The sequence below is a fragment of the Egretta garzetta genome, unplaced genomic scaffold (genome assembly GCF_000687185.1).
Source record: "Egretta garzetta isolate BGI_Z169 unplaced genomic scaffold, ASM68718v1 scaffold15, whole genome shotgun sequence".
Lineage (NCBI taxonomy): Eukaryota > Metazoa > Chordata > Aves > Pelecaniformes > Ardeidae > Egretta > Egretta garzetta.
Window position 1 is genome coordinate 1,700,526 of NW_009259798.1, and position 8,553 is coordinate 1,709,078.

Below are 8,553 nucleotides of genomic sequence, written 5' to 3' on the forward strand. Positions count from 1 at the left end.
GCTGGAAGCCTGTGAAAAGGAGACAACAACGAACAGCAAACGTTTGTCTGTTCTGGTGGAAGAAGTCACTGTTTTCCGTCACCTCAGTACATGGTGATTTTTATGAGCACCTCTCCAACAGCGAACACCTAAAGTGTGTCACCTTTTGGCATCAGGAGTAGACTCCGGGGGTGCAGCCCTCAGTGGTTTCATCTCTGACACTACACAGTTTGGAACACAGGTGTAAGTGGAAATTGGCTACTGCTGCAGCCAACATCAGGCACCGAGTGAGGGTGGAAACCTGACTGTAACAGTGGTGCATAGCTGGGAAACCCTGTATTTACCACCCGGACACGTCACCGATGGTACCCCGAGTGGCTGCTGCCCAGCACTGTCCCTGGCACAGGCCCTGGATCAGACCCAGAAGCTCAAGAGAAGGGATGGAGAGGGATGCCCTGCTCAGCGGCACCTCCTTTTGCATGACTCTGCCCTCCCTGCCAGGTCCTGGTCCCCTGGGACTTAACACCACTGGTGACTGCTTTTGTAGGGTGGTTTGGCTGTGGCCACCCAGTTTTGAAGGCTGTGTTGTCCCCCCCGCCCCATGCGCCTTGTAACCCCTCGAGGATGCTGTGGCTGCAGCCTGGGAAGCGGCAGGAGATGGAAGATCAGGCTTTCCGCTTGCAAGGTCGCTGGCCAGCCCTGCCAACTGGAGCACTGTGCCAGAGCCCCCGAGGGAACAGCCACCGCCTCTGCGCTGGGTACAAGATCCCCTGCTCGTAGCACGTGCCATTGCCTGAGACTTCAGAAGCAGCTCGCCGGCTGCTCCCAGCGTGATTTTTGTTGTGTGCGCACACACGCTGTGTGCAAGCAGAGCATCGCCGTACACCCGATGCAGCAGGGACGCCTCTCCTCCTGCCTCAGCAGCAACAGTCGGGGCTGGGTTTAGCTCTGCCCTAAATCTAGCTGGCTTGAAGTTATGAATGGCCAGGGGGTTGACGTACCCACACCTCACGATGGCTGTGAAAGGTTTTCCAGGGACTGTGAGCAGGCTCTGGCTAAGTCCTCCAGTCCTCGTTCAAACAAAGCCATCTCCATGAAACCAAAGGAGCGAGGCCAGCATTTGACCAAGTGCTTGCATTGTTGCTGCTTGGCTTTTGCAGGGGCGTGATGTCCCTCATGTCTGTGCAAGCGCATAGGTGAGCCTGCAGGAGGTCTAAGGACAAATGGGCATGAGGGTAAGGGACTGAGATACCTGCTAGGAGATGTTGGTTCTCCAGACTCTCACCTGCATCCCTCTGTGCTGGATATGACACTCCCACGTAGCAGTGATGGTGGCAGCTAAGTCCTTAGTGGGTTTATGGCACTCCCCCACTTCATGGAGGGAGAAGGGAACAGAGAGCAAAAACCACCTCAGGAGTACCTGATGGGGAAGGTTTCTTTGCTCTCCTGCCCTTGGATGCTGTGCTGTACCAGGGTTTCGTTTTTCTCCCTGTTGCTTTGACGTTCTGCTATTGTGGGAGGCTTTTCAAAGAGCCATGAAAACACTGCGCAGCATTTTCTAGAGATGACCACGTTCACCTCATCGCCTCTGGAAGTTAGCAATGCTTTGTTCCCAGCTCTCACCTCGACTCGCCAAGCTGTAGCTTGCAGGGGGACCACAAGTCGCCCGCTGAAATCTGGTCTCACCCCACGAAATAAGGATCAAAAGCCCCAGCAGACTCCGGAGGCTGAGTAAGAGCTGGTGGAGGGAGGCGACGATGGCTGCGCTGTGCTCCTCGAGGCTGGACCAGGGTCAAGGCAGACAGCCAAACGCTTTTTTTGGTGTGACAGCAGGATGGTGGTTACTCTTTATATCATCAGATACTTGTATAAATGCCCGCTGCTAAATATGTCTGGGTTTGCTGTATTTCTGTTCTGCCTCATCAGAGCAGATGATATCTGTTCAGCTCTCTCTGCGGTGAAGGGGAGCAGGGCCAGCTTAGCACCATCGAGACAGGTAATAAACTTCTCCCAAATCATGGTTGCTCCTCCCGTGCTTGCCAAGCAAGCTCAATACAGCTTTCTTCCTGATTTAACAAAACTTTGCGTGATTTGTGGCTGCAGTAAGCTGGACTGACTTGAAAAATGAAGCATTTGTGGGCCCTCCAAAGTTATGGACTATGTTCCTCATGATCCCTGACATCCCCTGAAGGTAAGGCACTGGAGAAGATGCTGTCTTGATGTATTTTTGGGTGATGCGAATTGAAGATGTCTTTTTTAATATTGAGCCAATTGACAAATAGAGGCTGAGAAGAGACTCAGCAGCAGACTCCTGCCAACTGGCATGAGGCACCCCCCAAAGCCCACTGGTGCGTGCCGCAGTGCAGATGTATATCACGAGAGCTGCTGCCACCGGCACAACCCCAAGCTCTGCTTCCAGGAGCAGAGCAGAGACCTCCGGGTTGCCAAATATCTGGACAAGACAAACTGATTCCCTTCTAGTCACGGAGTCACAGAGTCACAGAATGGCAGGGGGTGGAAGGGACCTCCGGAGATCATCCAGTCCAACCCCCCTGCTAAAGCAGGGTCACCTAGAGCAGGGGGCACAGGACATCGTCCAGGTGGGCTTTGAATATCTCCAGAGAAGGAGACTCCACAACCCCCCTGGGCAGCCTGTTCCAGTGCTCTGTCACCCTCAAAGTAAAGAAGTTCTTCCTCACGTTCAACTGAAACCTCTTATGTTTCAGTTTGTGCCCATTGCCCCTTGTCCTGTTGCTGGGCACCACTGAGAAGAGTCTGGCTCCATCCTCGTGACATCCACCCTTAAGGTATTTGTAAGTGTTGATGAGATCCCCTTTCAGTCTTCTCTTCTTCAGGCTAAACAAGCCCAGCTCCCTCAGCCTTTCCTCATAGGGGAGATGCTCCAGTCCCCTCATCATCTTTGTAGCCCTCCTCTGGACTCTCTCTCTAGGAGTTCCTCTAGTGTTGCAAGAAAGGACACACTGGACCAACACTGTGTTTTTATTAGTGCTTCCACATGAAAGCAGCGTGAGCGTGTTAGGAAAAGGCCTGTTTTCCTCCCGGCAGTGGTGGGAGCAGGAAATGCTCGCCAGAAGTTAATGTATATTTTCCTTAATCACTAGCATTACTGTGGGAGACAAGGGTCAGCTCTTAGCTCTCATCTGACAGGGACCATTCCTCTTGGCATTCCAATGCCTGTATGAATATGCATTTGTCTGGTGGTTAACTAATTCCTTGTGATGGTGGGGACCTGGGAAACTGGTGATGTCCTTAATTCCTTCTGCTTTCTTCCTGTGGCACGTCTTTCCCAGGGTTTTGAGATTATTGCTATAGCTTATTTACAGGCTATCAAGAGGTGATATGTAGAAGCAGTGTGATGGGACACATGGATCATGACCAGTGCCTTGTTCTCCACATATGCCAAGCGAGTGGCTTTGAATACACAAGATATGACCAGGCTCAGAGTGGGTGGTGAGTGCTTGTGCTCAGATGGAGCATCGTGGCAGGCCCAGGGCAGGGGTGGGATGGAGGGACCCTCGCCCTTGGCAGTCCTGTGCCCTGAGGTCCTGTCCAATGTCTAGGAGCTGTGAGGGCTGTGTCGCCCCGCACTCGCTCTGGCCTCACTGGTGCAGGACCCTTCTCCCTCATGGTTCAACCCCACAAGGAACTGGCTGAGCTCTGGCTCCTGGGATATTTTAGCTGTATTACCAGTTTCTTGCTTTCCTTCACCACCTTGTTATCTTCCACATAGCAATAAGTGTGATAACAGGGAATCACTTGGAAACAAAGCCACCGAGCCCCAGCCCTGCTCCTACTTGTCACCCTGTCCCGTAGCCTCTCCCAGGACCTGTTGGCAGATGGTCTCCTAGGTGCCCTGGCAAGAACCCATGTTGCAGGCGATGATTTCGTTGAGGAAAATAAGGGTTAGGACTGCAAGAAAGGACTCCTAAAACATGGTCAGAAAGAGAAGAACCCTAGCAGAGCAGAACTCTGTGAAGACACAGGAGACAGGCTGGTCTCTCAGGACGTGGAAAAGGCAGAGCTGTCAGCGGAGACTTCTGTTCGGTGTCTTACTGTGATCTGAAATATTTCCTTCGCCACCAGTAGCTGCAAATGTTGTTACCTGCGAAGGAAACAGCTGAGAAACTTCAAACAACCATGTTTCAATAAATATTAATATTCTGATGTTCCAGAGGGGAGGGAAGGGCTGCAGCAGGAGGAGCTGAGGAGTGCCTGGCCCCCAGCTAGTGCGGCTGAAGCCAACTCTACTCAGCCAGCCAGGCTGCAGCTTGCTCCCCTTGTGGCCCGTCAGCTGGGGAAAGGGGAGAAGACGATATGGAGAACGGAAACCTGAGGGGGCCTGTGAATTTAACCCAGTGCTTATCTCCATCTCCGGCATTTCCTTTGCAAAGTGTTTTGATAATTGCCAGCACAAGACGGGGAGAGTGTGTTCTGCTCAGGGCCAGGGCAGCTGCTGGCAGGAGCTTGGGCCATTTTAATATTATTTCTAAAAAAGGCACCAGGGCACATGAATTTCAGGGAGACCGGAAGAGAGGAGGAGAGGAGCTTTTATAACCCTGAGCAAAATGTTTTTGGGTTTTTTTTTTGTCTCTTGGGGATGAAGGATTTTTCATTATTTGCTTTTCCTTGCTCTCTGTGCTATGCAACTGGACACAGCCCTTACAAACCCCTGCCATAGGCTGTGTAAGCCTGGAGCTGTTGCCGTGTGTGCACGCATGTGTTCATCCACCAGCGGTTGGCTACAAGCAGCCTGCAAAGCCACTGCCACCGAGCTCTAGAAGAGCTTTCTGGGACAAGTGCTGCCTAAGAGGGGCTAGGAGCGATAAGCAAAAATACCACCTCTGGTTCCTGGGGCTCTGCGTCCTCGGCAGCGGGGCTCCAGCAGAGATATTCAAGCCTGATGCTGATGTTGGCGCTGCTGATGTTTATGGGGACTTCATGGGGTCCGCAGCATCCTCTCCTGGGTGACACAGGGCTGCGCAGGGAGAGTTTATCTGTCTCCTCCCAGGGCCGTGCCTGTCCCAGACACGAGGGTGCTGTGGAGGTGCCACGCATGGGGTATGTGCTGCTTTTCAAAGCTGCTTTTGAGCTGTGATCTGTGACGGGGTGGGAGCTGAGGCACTGGGCTCCAGATTTGGGGCAACTTGGAGAAAATGAGGCTGGAAGTGGCTGAGGGAGCCTGGTGCTCAGTAGGACCAGCTCAAATGCGAGCCCCAGGGCCAAGGTGGGGAGGGGGCAGGATCCCAGGGTTAAGAGGGTGCAAATTGCCTTGTCATGAGGAATTCATGTGGCAGCCCTGGAGAAAAGGGAATAGGTGAGAACTTAAAACTAACACTGAAAAATACCGGAAAAAAATTGAGAAGAGATGGGGACAGCCACAGGGAAGGCAACTATTGCAGGAGACTGTAGAGGAGATGCAATACTGTAACGCAGTGTAGGCAAAGAATGGCCATATAATGCCTCGCTGTATCCGTCTGTGATTGATCTAGGATGCTAACGAAGTGGAAGCTTTCCCAGCTCCTGCTAGGAAGGAAACACTGTAGTAATTCAGCTCCAGAAATATATCTGTTAACAAAAAATAATCCCTCTTCTTCCCCAAGGACTGGTGTGGGGGAGAGAGTGGATCTGTTTAAGGGTTTTAGAAGGAAGGGAGCATGGGAAATGCCGTATCCTTTAAAGGAATTATTTGTGTCTCAGCTTCACTGAAAATGCTGGAGGTCACTGAACCCCCAAACGGGAGATGTGGCAATATGCGGTGGAGCAGATGAGTGGGTCTGTTGGCTAAGAGTTGTCTCCTGGTTTATATTTTTTTCTGCTGAAGTTACATGAGACCAGGTTGCTCTGCTGAAACAAAATGTCAGTGGTTGATTTATTGATGTTTTCATTGTTAAAACTTCATCTTGAAGATTCCTCCCCCACTTTCTTCAGCTGGGTGTGCCAACAGGCACAGCTGGGGGGAGCTAAGCTCCTGGCGTGCCCTTGAGCTTGCTGTGCAATGAAAGAGCATCTTGATGGATGCCAGACAAAAGGACTAATAAAATATAATCTATCCTAATCCTTTTACCCTCAGCGAAACTTGCCAGTAACTGCTGAGCAAATCATAATGTGACTGAATAAAACTGTCATGTGAGGTCTTGAAATCATGACCGGGAATTGAGGAACCTACCGTGTCCCCAGGAAAGCTGGTTCAATGCATAATTACCACTGATGAGAAATATTTCCTTTCTGAAACCCACTTTCTGGTTACTGCCCAAAGCTGTATGATGTTAGGCCTTTTTTTTCCCCATTGGTTGATTACAGCAGTGCTTGGTTGGGGTGGTTATCAAGTCGCTCCTCAGCTTTCTCTTGGTAGCACTGAATAGGGCAGCTTCCTCCAGCCTCTTGCTCCAGGGCAGGCTTTTGAAGCCTCCGATCTGCCCTGGGGGTGTCTTCTGAACTGCTCCCACGCTGTCAACACCCTTCCATCCCTTTGCTGCTGAGACTGGGCACAGTGAATGGGTTCGGTTTGAAATAATGATAACACATTTAGATATCCAGACGCGGGTCTGTCTCTCACAGTGATCTGATTGCTTGACTCAGTTGCCTAAATACGGACACTGGTGCCATTTGAGAGGCTCTAGGGGGGCTGAGATGCGCGGCTGGCAGGCATGAAAGACCTTTAGGGGTCAGTGAGGGCAGGCAGGATGCTTTAGGATGTCTCAGGTACCCTCAGTGCCTACACACCCCACTCACGGGCAGACACCTGCCTTTGGGTGGCTGAATCTTGAACTGATGCCATGGCTGCCCCATGGATGCTCTCCTGCAGGAGGGAAGCAGTGGTGCTTCCAGCTGCGACCCCTCTGCTGATGCAGCAGGGGACCTGGCTTGCCCCCTTGACCGCGTGTTAGCCTGAGAGGTTGCTGATGGGGCTGCTACGTATCATCACCCAGGAGCCCTGTTCTGCAGGGGCAGTCCAGCATTTTGTAGGCTTGATCTTCAGTTTTCTCCCCTAGTGCATGATCTTGCATTTAGGCTCATTAACACCAACGACAGAGCAAGACAGGCCGCTTTTACACTTACTATTCACCACCCAGCACATCTATCATGTAAAAACTTTGCAGACAACCTCAGGACACTGAGCTGGTAACGATATGCCCCTGTAATGACTTTCTAAAGTCTATCAGTTAACCAGTTTTAATCCTCTCAGTGTCACAAAGCAGTAAATTAAATGCGCCTTTATAAAGCAAGGGATTTTGTTTGATCAGCGTGGCTGTACTGCCAAAAGGACGGCAATGGATGCCATTCTTTTTTATCTCCTATAGTCCCATACAGGCCTCTATGTCATTTAACATCAGACCTGCACCAATTTATCCACCTGTGCTTATCCCTTTGAATACAAGTGCAATATAAAACCACTCTTCTGTGGTTTTGTGGTCTCCTGAGTGCTGTGGGCACTTGCCTCTATCTTTCTAATTTCCATTTTACCTCTTTTTTTCCCCAATTACAATTCCTAGGGTCAGTTACTGCCTTCTAACATAGGCATATGCCTATCTCATCTTTCACTTACTTGAATGTCTTTGGGACCTTTCCTACTGCTGCCTCTTTGTGCACAGGGACTGACCGGGTAAACACTCCCTTGCACCTTGTCCTATCACCATGGGCTCACTGCTAGATCCCCACAATGAAATTTGCCCTGGCAGAGCAACACGACATGGTATAGAAGGAGCCTGCTTTTCCAAGTCCCTTTTTTTGGCATAACTGCAGTTGAACCCTGACAAATACTGAACCTTCTGAGGCTCTGCAGGGAAGTGTCTGGCAGATGCCATGTGAAAAATGTGCAATAAGGCTTCTTGTTTTCTCTGCCCCGCTGGAAGAGTACAGATGTCATGGGCATCTGGAGCCAAAATGTTGTACTATCCCAAAGAGAAGATACAGGATCCTTTCTCAGTCCTTTCATGTCAATCTTGACTAGGTGATTTCTTGGGGTAGGGATGGTAGCGTACACCAGAAAGTCTGGTGATAGGAGGTTTCCACCTTGTTGAAGATAATCTACATCTTCCAGGGAAAAAAAAAAAAACTCTGCTGGGGGAAAATATGGTCATTGGGAGCAGGTAGAGCAGGGATGGGGGTACCTAGCACCCAGGACTTCCCTGAAGATGAATAGGGTTTGGGTGATAACAAGGCTGCCCACCACTAACCTGGTTAAGAAAAATGATTTGCACTTCTGCCTTTGTCTTCCCAGTTATTGACTTTCATGGTTTGAGATTGGTTTTCTTTGCAACCATTCAGAAGCACAGGGGAGCTGCTGGCTGCTCTGCTAGGATGGTAAGTTTGCTTTCCAGAGCAAGAGGGAAAGGGTAGCTCAGACCACTTGTTGAGCGTGGTAGCAATGAGTGAGATGCATCAGAAATGCTGCCAAGCAAGAGCCCTGCTCAACATAAACAACATGAGCCTGCCCAGAAACAAGGGACCTGGGGCTGCCTTCCTCATGTACGCAGTTTTGGATGCATAAGTGCTGAGGAATGTAACCCCGAGGAAAGTTCACTGAACTATTTGTCCATGGTGATTGACAGG